This window comes from Megascapheus bottae, chromosome 2 (assembly GCF_031878675.1).
Source record: "Megascapheus bottae isolate mThoBot1 chromosome 2, mThoBot2.hap1, whole genome shotgun sequence".
Lineage (NCBI taxonomy): Eukaryota > Metazoa > Chordata > Mammalia > Rodentia > Geomyidae > Megascapheus > Megascapheus bottae.
Window position 1 is genome coordinate 67456787 of NC_143510.1, and position 12337 is coordinate 67469123.

General features: G+C 34.5%; 1 protein-coding gene and 1 long non-coding RNA gene across 4 annotated transcripts in view; both read left to right on the forward strand.

Annotated features, from left to right (window-relative positions):
• The window catches only part of LOC150067281 (uncharacterized), a 95098-nt gene extending 89499 nt beyond the window's left edge, over nt 1–5599 (forward strand). Inside the window, exon 3 of the long non-coding RNA XR_016534603.1 lies at nt 5576–5599. This is a non-coding gene — a long non-coding RNA (uncharacterized LOC150067281). The remainder of the gene's footprint in view (nt 1–5575) is intronic.
• A 2-nt stretch (nt 5600–5601) lies between these two features.
• The window catches only part of Syt1 (synaptotagmin 1), a 374220-nt gene continuing 367484 nt past the window's right edge, over nt 5602–12337 (forward strand). For 2 of the 3 annotated variants that reach the window (XM_090328295.1, XM_090328298.1), the window contains exon 1: nt 5602–5695. The gene's annotated coding sequence lies outside the window, so the exon portion shown is untranslated. Of the gene's footprint in view, nt 5696–5758; nt 5780–12337 lie in introns of those variants that run through there. The other variant, XM_090328296.1, reaches the window with a different exon arrangement.

Here is a 12337-nt window from a genome sequence, read left to right on the forward strand (position 1 = left end):
TATTACTTCAGCTACTCCTTTTGTGTATGTGTATATGTGTATATGCACACACACACTCACACATGTTCACACACTACTGCTGAGGCTTGAACTCAGGGCCTCGAACTTTCACTTGGCCTTTTCTATCAAGGCTAGTACTCCATATCACTTGAGTCACAGCTTCATATCCAGCTTTTTCTTGTTTTATTGTAGTTAAAAGTCCCATGTACTTTCCTGCTCAGGCTGCCATTGAATTATGATCCTCAGATCTCAACCTACTGAGTAGCTAAGGATGATAGATATGAGCCATTTTACAGTACCCAACCATTTTTCTGCTCTACAGGAAGTTACATTTTTAACAGGTGAAAAGTAAAAGGTTTAATAATGCTCATGTGCTTTTGAATGATTGCATACCTAATAAACCTAGAGCTGATTCTTGACCAAATGGTTTTCTCTAGGTCCTTGAACCATCACATTATCATCTCTTATCAAAGATGCCATGAAGCCTAGAACCTAAACTCATACTTGTTTAAGATGTGACTCAGTTCCTCGAGCTTTATCTGAGAATCCACACGCATTCTCCTTCTTCATGTTGATGATTTATTTGGCCTTGAAATCTATAATAGAAAGTATTTTCTTCCTACTCCACCCTCCTAGTTCTTCTCCAGATATATGTCAAATATTTCTGTCATATCTCTTATGTCAAATAAGTCACAATATATCTATACTGACTAGGGAACTCATCACCAATGTGCTCATTTATGGAGTCTTATTCTGAGCCAAAAATGTGATTTAAACTCAAGTAGGTAGGGGCCAGGAGTTTGGCCTAGTGGTTAACGTGCTTGCCTAGCATGCATGAAGACCTGGGTTCGATTCCTTGGTACCACATACATAGAAAAAAAGCCAGAAGTGGTGCTGAGGCTCAAGTGGTAGAGCTCTAGCCTTGAGAAAGTCCAAGGACAGTGCTCAGGCCCTGAGCTCAAGCCCAGGACTGGCAAAAAAAAAAAAAAACTCAAGTAGGTAAATTAATTCCACATTGTATTTTTTTAATTATTTGTCAGCTGGGCAGGTCTCACAATGATACCCAGGTGAGCCTCCATTCAGCATCTTTCTATGTTAGACTTCATTAGCTGAGATTTAAGGCAAATGGTACCACACTTTCCTTTTTTGATATGATGTTACAGAAAGCTCATATTTTTCTTTGTTATTCTTAAACATATAAAACAATACAAAACTAACATTCAAACTAAAGTGAAATCATGGTTGATTTCTGAATTACATATGACCTCAAGATGTGTTTGAAAACTCTTTTCAGGTTTTCTAATGTGCCACTAAACAAGTCTTCTCTCAAAGCTAAGTCATAACATAATAAAGTATTAGCTAATATTTGAGTGTGCACAACCAAATATGACAATATTGCGTTATCTTCTTCCATCAGAGTAGACAGCCCACTGCAAGGATAACCTATTTTCTGACTTGTTTTCACTCATACATCTTATGTTCAATTTAACAAATATTTATAGAATGCATTGTATGAGCAAGGTGACACTGTGGCTGATATGACAGAGACTGAGATTTGATTTGTGCCCTTGGGGAGCTAATAATTTGATGGCAAAAATACACACACAATCAACTTCCTTACTTGGAAGGATAAAGTGAACCTCTAATAGTGATATGAAGGGTTCTGTTAGCACAGTGAGAGCAAAGCTAGAGGGCAAAGCAATGCAGAGCTGACATTGAATTGTGGGATATTAAGGACATGACATCAGTTACTAAGCTGAAGTACATATAGACAATAGCATGATAAGAACTTTGAATTGGTTAGTAAATTGATACACTAGAAGGAAAAGAGAATTATGGACATTTCAAGGGAAGAATCAATAATATGTGTGCCATTTAATCAGATGCTGAATGGGAAACTGGGTTGGACCAATGATGAGTGAAGCAACACATAACAAGAAAATATATGGGCAATGTGTGACACTTTACATCAGCAGTTGTAGGGTTTCTATAGCAGAAGTATGCATAGGAGGACATGTAGGAGAATCTCAACTAAGAGAAAGTAATTTTTTTTTACTGTTTATATAAGAAAGTACAACATTTGGACGAAAGCAGGTATATTCTAATGTAGTTGCTGTATATGTTATATTTTATTCTTATTGAACCTAAACCCCTATGCATGCTTGGCAAACATTGTGTAAACTATCCTATATACTCATCTAAATTCTTTTTTTTAGAAAAAAGAATTGGATGCTTTAAGCAACAAACAAGTCTTGATACTTTCTCCATTTTCTTTTGCCTTTGCCTATTACAGGCAAAATTTATCTATCAAATGCAAATATCCTATATGGTGTTTTAATAAAAAGAGTATTCAAGTGTCATTATTACTTTAATATCCATGTGGTGGGTAATTTATTCACATATCATCTGTGATTTACTTATATCTGAGGTCAAAAACCTGAGGTAATGTATCATAAACTAATCATTTATATCTTCTTTGCCAAGGTTCACTGAATCTTTTAACCTACATTGACTACTATAAAGTTAATTTTCCATGTTAAAATAATGTTCAAATTAACCTTCTAAAATTTGCACTATGGAAAAATATGAATACCTGTCAAAATTAGGAGCATCAGGAGTAAATAATTTAGGCAGTTTTTTTTGTTTTGAAAAACCCATGTCTTAATCACATTCCTCTAGATCATTTAAGTTGTTTTTTTTAATATTGAAGCAAATTGTAACTGAATCATGTGCACAATTATTAGGTTCTAAGGGACATCAATTCTGAGAACTGGGAAGGGAGAGGTGCAGTCTTTTCTCCACCAGTGTTCTCTTCAGTACGTTGTACATTTCTTTTTCCTTGTCTGTTTAGGGCTTGATCTCAGGGCCTGCGTGCTGTCCTTGAGCCTTTTCACCACATTGAGTCACAGTTCCACTTTCAGTTTTCTGGGGGTTATTTGCAGATAAAAGTCTCATGGATCTTCCTACCTGGGCTGGCTTCGGACTATGATCCTCAGATCTCAGCCTCTTCAGCTAGGATTATAGGTGTGAGTCCCCAACATTCAGCTCTTGCACATTTCTTGGCACAGAGCAGGCCTTTCGAAAACTGTGAGCCAAAGAATGACTTTGCATCAAAAATATTTTTAGAGTGTACAAATGTAGTTTTACACAGCCTATGGTAAAGTGGTTGCAGTCAGAGCAAGGGATATTCTTTAAACTGTGAGACTGTGTAAACCATCCGAGTTTCATCTGTTTTTAAAATCTGTGTTACACACTGTTCCCTGCTATAGAATGTGCTGGAAGTCTACTGCTGGCTTGTAGGCCCATTGTGCCAGTAACAGATGGTTTTTAATCTTTGCTACTTGGCTTTCAGAATGGTTGTGCATTGGTTACTCATATTTTCTGTAACATGAAGTATCTGATACTCATGGGCCATTCTTTCTGATGAATCACATAATTTTGGAGACCTGTAGACATGGGAAACTGTTTTTGAATATTTTTTTCTGGTATGAGAAGCCACTTTCTACTTAGAATTATTGAAAGAGCATGAAAATGTGAAAAACCACAATTGTGTAAACTCAGAATTTATCTTCTCTCCCCCGCTCACATATGGTAATCACAGTGTCAGTGATGTTTCCTGTGAACAATTAGAATTCTCCTGGAGGAAGGAAAAGTCTTAAATCTGCAGTCACAATTATTTTATTTTAGTTTTTTAACCTTTTATTGTCATTAGGTAGTTGTATAAAGGAGTTGCCACTTACCAAAGCAGTTTATGAACACATTTTCATCTTCATCAATGTTACCTCTTTCAATATTTTAAAATTTATAACAGTATATTACCACCACACCTGCTGTATTCATTTTTTGTAGATGGAAGGCATCATTTTATCTCATAATTATCCTTGAACATGTGTCCCTCTTACCCAAATAGATATATTTTATAGAGTATATGGCAAATGTTGTTTTTTTTTTTTTTTTTGCTGCCAGTCCTAGAGCTTGAACTTAGGACCTGGGTACTGTCCTTGAGCTTTTTCAATACACGTGCTTTACTATTTGAGCCATAGTGCCCTCTTCTGCCTTTTTCTGTGTATGTGATACCAAGGAATCCAACCCAGGACTTTATGAATGCTAGGCAAGCACTCTACCACTAGTCTAAACTATCATCACAAACTCTTAACAAGAACTTAGAAATGATCTAAGCTAGACAAAACCATTGCTTGACTCTGTTTCAGTCAGGCAGGACTTGCTCAGGAGACACCCAATGAAACTGTTGTAACATCAATTCCTTCAAAGAGGACTGTTTTCCTTATCCCAGGAAAATGCCAAATTTTAAATCCAAGTGATCCTGATTCATTAACTGGCAAACACAACTGCTTCATACCTGAAGAGAAATGATACAATTCTATTCCAAATATAATGAATGTTTTGTTGTGTATTCATGTACCTTGAGGTAGGAAAATTGGAATTCTCATGAGGGTGCTGCCATGCTAACTCCCTCTAGAGAATCGAGAATTGAACTGTGAAGAGATTAGAACTGTCTGATCTGAATCACAGCTTCAATCTTTTTTTTTAGAAAAATTAACTTATTTTCATTCACAAATGACAACTGACATTTGTTTTTGTTGTACAATGTGATGATTTGTGCAAGGTCTTCTCACAAAATTATACCTCATGGAATCAGCCGAATTCAGCTAAATGATATTGTACTACTTTTTTGGATATTTTATATTCTAAAATCACTATTTTAAATCTACAATTTTAAAACAGGGAGGTTTGACATGGAGAAAACATGGGTCATATTGTTTTAGATTTATATTGCAGAATAAATCAATGTGACAATATGTATATTTAAAGGAACTGAAGAAATCAAGGGAAGAATAAAGGAAGGGCAAAAAAGAAAAAAATCATGGAAAAGAAAGAAGAGAGAAAAAAGAAACAAAGCATAAAGAAAGGAAGGAACAACTAAAATATTTAATAGAGCACCTCTCCATACAATTTGGATGCTTTTGTATGAGCAGTGTTTCAATATTCTTCCTAGGTAAATAGCAATGTCTTTCCTTTTTATTACTGTTGCTGCAGCTGCTGTTGCTTACAAAGAGATTCACAAATCAAAATAGACTGAGTTAGCTTTTCAATAATTCTGAAAAGGTAGGGGAACATTGCCAAGGAAAGATAGCACTCCAGTATCCTTACATGGAGTCTTGTTAGCAAAACAAATTGTGAATTGCTTAGTGATAATTCCCTGCTGTTGGCAATTCCACTGGGTGTCTTCTGTGGTGGCAAATGCTCTATCTCCTTCAGAGACCAATGCTATTCAACAGGAGATGTCAGAAGAAATATGAAAAAAAAAGTGACCCTTTTGGAGACGTATTATTCTAGGCTTTTCTTTGTTGATGTTAATGTCAGCATAATTCATACCTATTGGTTCTTAGCTGAGAGCACCCAGCATAAATAGGAATTGAGGGAGCTGAAACAGGATGTGAATAATGAATGGGCTGCATAAGCAGAAGTCTATAGTCAGTCAATAGCAAAGGCACGTGCAGAATTGTAAGCCAGCATTCTCATGGATTGTTTCTGTCCTTCCTTCTCTCCCAAGGGAAATCAGGAGAAAAAAATAAAACAAAACAAAACAGAAAGAGTTCCCACTCCCAACACCTGGACTCAGATTGGAAGCTGTTCATTTACCTGAAGATTTCACTGGAACTGTCTGATTAAGGTATTCAGAAAACCCAGAAATGTTTCTTTAAGTTCTGTGAATGATCTACTCCCTTCCTCATCCATATAATATGATAAGTTGGAGGTGAGCATTTGTCCAAAGGATCTGAGAAATAACTCTTTACAAAAGTTTTTGTATGATAGGAAAATGAATATTTGTCATATTCTGAAAAGAACACTAGTCTCAATGAGTCTGAAGGACTAGTATAATGCCTGTGGCCCTTACTACATGGATAACATTTTCTTGTTTGGTCCCACTTTCATTTTGTGCTTCATCAAATCCAACGTTGTCATGGTTCATTATCTGTAGATGATCTTGAGCAGCCTTGCATTCTAAAAGAATATGCTGTGGCATCTGCCTCTGTGCTTTTGTGGTCTGCCATTCAGATAATACTTCAGCAAGAGTACTGGATGAGGGGCACACATACAACACAGGATTTGTCTTTAACCAATGTTACTTTGTGCCATAGGGCATCTCATTTTTTTTTTCTATAGCCTAATTCAACAATGGCATGTGTATATCACATTAACACTATTACATATGCTTGAGTACATAATTGTGGTTGTAATGTATCTGCTTGAATGTCTGAACTAATGAATTCCATCAAATTCAATTATCGTTCTTAGACCCTTCATTAACCAATCAAATGACTCCTTAGGTCTAAGTCATTTCTAACACACTTTTACACTTTTGCGAGACTTAAACACTATTCTTTCAAATAAGTTGGAGTTGATTCCATTATCTCACTGATTTTTATTTGTAGTCTCATGTTCCTGAGCTTTGAATCTGTAAAGTGTTGGCTTTCACATTACTCTCAATGCATCCAGAAGAAATCGTGCTCTAATGTGAAATTTTCTCTCCAAGAAAACTTTTGTGATACTTATACCTCTTTTTTTTTCCTTGAAGGAAGTCTATTACACTGTTATATATATTCACTGTTTTCTGTCTCTCTTTCTACACATGTATATGTGTAAATTAACTGTATATCCACACATTTACCCACTTGTTAAATTTACTGAATAGGCTTGTGCTTTATCACAACTTTTCAATTTTTAGGACCAAATTATTTCCATACTAAAAAATCTCCTATCTTTTCCTATGGTAAGATACTGTAGCATGCACCAAGGTTGACATATGTTTTCCCCCAAAACAATTATAATTTTACATAAAATAATATTAAACTGACAATTAAAAATGCTTAAACTTCTCTAATTTTAATAGAAATAGTCCTCCCAATACTAGTAACAAGGGACATTTCAGCAATTTCATAGTGAAAGATAGGTGCAGTGTGATTATTTTAATACAGGCCTGAAAAGATTTCTAATTTGATTCCCTTTTCTCCATCAAGTCTACAAATATTTTGAGAAATACCTGGCAACATGACTTGAAATTAATCTATAAAGATACATGTTTCTTACACAGAAAAAGGCAGAAATGGTGCTGTGGTTCAAGGCAGAGTACTTACCTTGAGCAAAAAGTGCCCAAGGACAGTGTCCAGGCCCTGCATTCAAGCTCCAGGACTGGAAAAAAATAAAATAAAATAAAATAAAAAATAAACAGGTTTTTGAGTTCTGGTAGATTTGCATGAGAATCTTTCGGAAGAACTCCACACATAAGGGGATTCCAATGTACTTTAAAGTTTAAGATGCATTTTCTCTGATACAATAAGATATCAGACAATGAGAAAATGGTGTAAGGCCATTACATTAATGTCAATTGAAAAATAAGCTTTATCTTCATTTTTTTCTGAAATGTATAGTTTCCTGGAAGGGTAGAAAACAGTTGAGACTTTATTTTCCCCTTTGAAGTGTACCTTAAATATTTTAAATTTAACATTTAAAGTTTAGTATTAACTGAGGTGATCAGAGATATACATACCTATTGATTTTAAAGCTTCTGGGTGTTGATAAATAATCAATTATCTTTATGATAATAAAAGCATATCAATACATAATTTCTACAATTAGCATTAGTACTATATTAAAATCTTTAGTTTTTTTCCTTTTCTTTTCTTTTTTTCTTTTTTATTGTCAGTGTAGTGTCTAGAGGAGTTATAGTTGCATTCTTCAGGTAGTAGGTGCATTACTTCTCACACATTGACACCCCTTCCATGTTTTTATCCCCATTTCTCTCCTCCCATCCCCTCCCAATCATCTTATTTCCCCCTTCCCTTTCCTATTTCAAATAAACATATATACAATATGCCAAGTAACAAAGTCAGATATAGTAACTATATGAGACTAACCAAAGGACAGAAAAAGAGAAGAGAAAGAACATAGTATATTAGGAACAACAATCACACAAGATAAACCTCTGGTTTCCATAACCTAGAGTTCCTTTCATTTAGTCTCATCCTATATGGCCTTATGTACCTAGGTTTTGAGCTATTGTAAACCTCTGCTAGGAGAGTCCTAGATGTGTACTAATTATTACAGATGAGGGAAACCATTTAGCCTAAATCTCTAGTTTTCTAAAGGTTTTAAAGAGTAAATTTTCTTTATAACATTTCACACCAGAAGCCTCATTTCTTTTTAAGAAAATTGACTTGCCATTTTGCTGCAGTTCCAAAAGAGTTAACTCCTATGGTTGTCTTATTTCTGAAGAATATTTTATTGACATAACCCCATTAATTCTTCAGGGCTAATGGTCCCTGTTCTTTTGTAACTATACATGTCTAAATTATCTAAATTTAGTAACACAATTTTTCTCACACTTTATTTTAAATGCCATAAAGTTTAGCATTGTCCACTTAATATGTCAAACCCTAAAGTAAGTTTACACTTAAATGAGAGTTTGGGGACAAAGCACTGTCCTATGAACCACAAAAAGGCAGAATGTTGTGATTATCTCAAGTCCTGTAATAGAATATGAAGCATCATTAGTTTTAGTAGGAAAACTACAGAGAATATTTGATCCATAAAATTACTTTTGCTTCCCATATGGTGGAGTCCATTGAGGCAAAGGTCTAATAGGGAAAAACATTTAAATTTGCTGATTAAGTTAATTTGTAAATAAATATACCCTGAACATTTTTCCAAATTGAATCACTCTGAAATAATTTAAAAACCCTTCTATAACTCAAAGATCATCCCTGGTTTTCACATAATTTTAAACATTTTATTTGGAACAACTTCCTAATTTCTAACATGTTCTAATTATGTTATATCTTAAAACTTTCATTTACAAGGAAAATATTTAGGACCCAGAGCACCAAAGCAATATTATAAACAAGATTTGATGTCTAGATTCAATGTTTTACATTGACCAATTATAGTCAAATAATATGATGTATAATTCTAGACATTTGAAGTAAATAATAGTAGAAAACAATAGTAAATGATTTCAAAAATTATGACAATTGGACAAATGCTTATAAATTATTAAATTTCTTTGACTATCAATGCTACAAGAAAGCAAATTTGATGACAAGTAAATGAGAAATTAAAAAAGAAATAGAAAATTTTCTAAAACACAGTGGAAGTAAGATTATTCTGTGGGCAGTAAACTCCTAAGCAAATGGGAAAGGGAATGGTGAGAACTTCATGTAGAACTAGAGGATGAGAGGAGAATGGTATCAAGAAGAAAGGTAGCCAAGTTGTAACAAACTGAAATGCATATCTAGTAGAAAGGGTGTTTGTTAATGGTTATGTTTATAACTCAAAAGGAGCCTGTTTAATTCCTCTGAAATGAGTAAATAATTATAACAGTGATACATCCATAGAGAAAGACAACGAAGAAGAAATTGGTTAATAGACACAATGAAAATGAATGAATCCAGTGAGAATGTGGCTTTCTCCAATGTGTCACCTTGTGAGTTGTTCAGCATACCATGCAAGGCTTTATTATAAATTGTTCAGGGAAAGCAAGTTTACATATCTGCTGCTCTTTCCCACATCATTGTGTAATAAAATACCAAGTACCCATCGAATATCTAATACTCTGTATTAGGCACTATGCAAATTATTACTCTTTTATCACAGTGTACATTAGGACCCAAGGAGTATTTTTATTTGTTCTAATTTTCATATTTTAAATTTTATTGCTTCTCTTCATTTCTGGTTATTAAATTTGAATAACTGGAGAAAGCATACGGCATTTGTGCCTGGGGCTGAAGAGGAAGGTGTATAAAACACCCAGAGATATAAGGCTCATTGATAGAAAGAGTTGTCTTGTAGCTCTAGAGGTTAGACTTCAAGTAGGTCTTGGTAGTTCTACTTGGAGCTCCTCTCACATCCATTTACCTAAGTAACTATTGTTAGAAGTGGGAAACAAATAATCAAACAAAAAAAAAACCTGTTTCTTCATGACAAAAGTTCTCCATTCAAAGAAAAGAAGGAATTCTAAATTCAAATAATAATATAGCATCTCTTGATTTGATCCAAACAGAGGGTAATCTGTTGCGTAAGAAGCAAATAAATATTTGGAAAACATCCTGTTGATTTTGTGAACTCTTATTTTCCATAAATCAAAGTCTGAAACAACCTTTATTACTGTTTAGGCTGAAGCACTTTAGGTTAACCTATAAATTCCCCAAATTCCTCTTAACTATAAATACTTCCACTACAAGAAAAATAAGTTGCAATGTCCATTAGAGAAAGTTGTCAAGTACAGTTTTTAAGGCTAAAGCATCTCACTTTTTCCCCATTCTCAAGAAACATAAGGCAAAGAAAAGACAGCATCGATGACATTCACAGCCAAGTTTTCAAACACTGTGGCCAAGGCATGTGATGAGTTGTATAAATCTTTCCTTAGCATGTTACAAAAGCTAGTGTAGAACTAAGGCGGGGATTAATAAGAAGGCAATAATGTCACTTCCCAAACTTGTATGAATTTCTTAATTTTTTTCTTTTATTTACCCCTTTGAAGCAATGTGTAAAATTGTATAACTGCTGCTAACCTCCCACAAAATTTCTAAATAATATGCCCTATACTTAGGAGTCCAATCTTCCTGTTTGTCTTTCCTGGTCTAATGAATCTTGTCCACAATACAGCCTGAGATCATGTTGCTTGATTCAACAATAAATGTATTTCTAGGGCCTGTTGCTCTCCCGTTCCACTTATGTAGGTCCTATGTTTCACAGATATTTTACTCTATTAACAATACAGACTATGAATAAGGAACAAAGACTCACTAAAATATTCCTTGTCCCATAACACCACTCATATTTTTCTTTTTCGCCCCTTTGTGTATGTTCCAGTCAATGATCTCTTCTTCATTTGGGCCTTATTGATTGTTCTTCCATACAACTATGCACAAGAATCATCTGATCTACATGTTACAGCTCTTTTAAGGTGTTACATGGAAAAGACAAAAAATGAATGAAATTTTGTAATAGAGAAAATGAATTACCCATAAAACCTAATCTATATGTCTACGCTTGAGTACTGCCACTCTGGCCATTATGTTACCATTATGGAATCAAACACTCTGGAGCCAAGGCATCTTAGTAATCATGAGGATTTTTTTCTTAATTACATTTTACAGGGACTATGTGTCTTATTCTGCTACATCAGAATAAATGTGCTTGCCTGTCTAGCAAAGGAATCTTGGATGTGGATTAATTGGGCTACCATTATAAATTCAATAAGGATTGAATGTTTCTGATCAGTGTAAAAATAGCAATAGACTATTGAGAATTCATTCTGGTGATTGGAGAGAAAGTTATAAAACTGAGGGTACTGGAAATAAACAGGTATTATTTTAAGAAAATAATACCTAGCAACTTTTCAGAATGTAAGCATTCATTAAAAGATTAAGTAGCCACTAGAAAGGACTATAGGAATTGGACCTTTAATTCTTGATAGCTTTCCTTAAAGTAATTGTCACTTAAAATCATCATGATGTCTAAATGAACTGATTACATAAAAGGCACATTTAATTAGAACAGAACCACTCTAAGTTAATAATAGAAATGATTTTTCATTTACTTAGGCTGATACTTATTTCACTTAAGTGAAATATTTTCTGAATAAATTAAATGCTTTCTATTATAATTTAGTAAAAGCAAAGTTTTTTGTTTTAATTAATTAGCTTATGTAATGTTGATTATCATTCATTTGCATATGTTTTTGTCAACTCCTCAGCAGTTCCAAGGGTCATGATTTTGCCATAATTTAATCCCCTCAAGTATTTTCTTTCTAAGCTGCTGTTTGTGGTGATGGCAGCGGAGTACAGCAATCAAGTACAGTACAAAGGAGAAATCTCTGATGGCATGCCAAAACTCTCTTCCCAACAGAATAGTCATTCTGTTGACCACTTCTCATAGCCCTCCTTCTGCTTAATGGATGTGTTGTTGCTGGTAGATGACACTGTAGTGATTCATGTTTAGTAGGACTTTCCATTTTAAAATTAGTGGAGGGTTGATCCACTGGTAGACTTCAGAGTGTAATGCATTGGGTTGTATGAGATCCTTCAGTATAACCTACTAAAATAAACACAATTCAGTTCAAAAGATTCACACCAGTGTGTGTGTGAATGTCTGTGTGTGTTTGTGTGTTGGTCCTGGAGCTTGAATTCAGGGCCTAGTCACTGTCCTTGAGCTATTTTTTTTTTTTTTTCGCCAGTCCTGGGCTTAAGCTCAGGGCCTGAGCACTGTCCTTGGATTTTTCTCAAGGCTACAACTCTACCACTTGAGCCTCAGC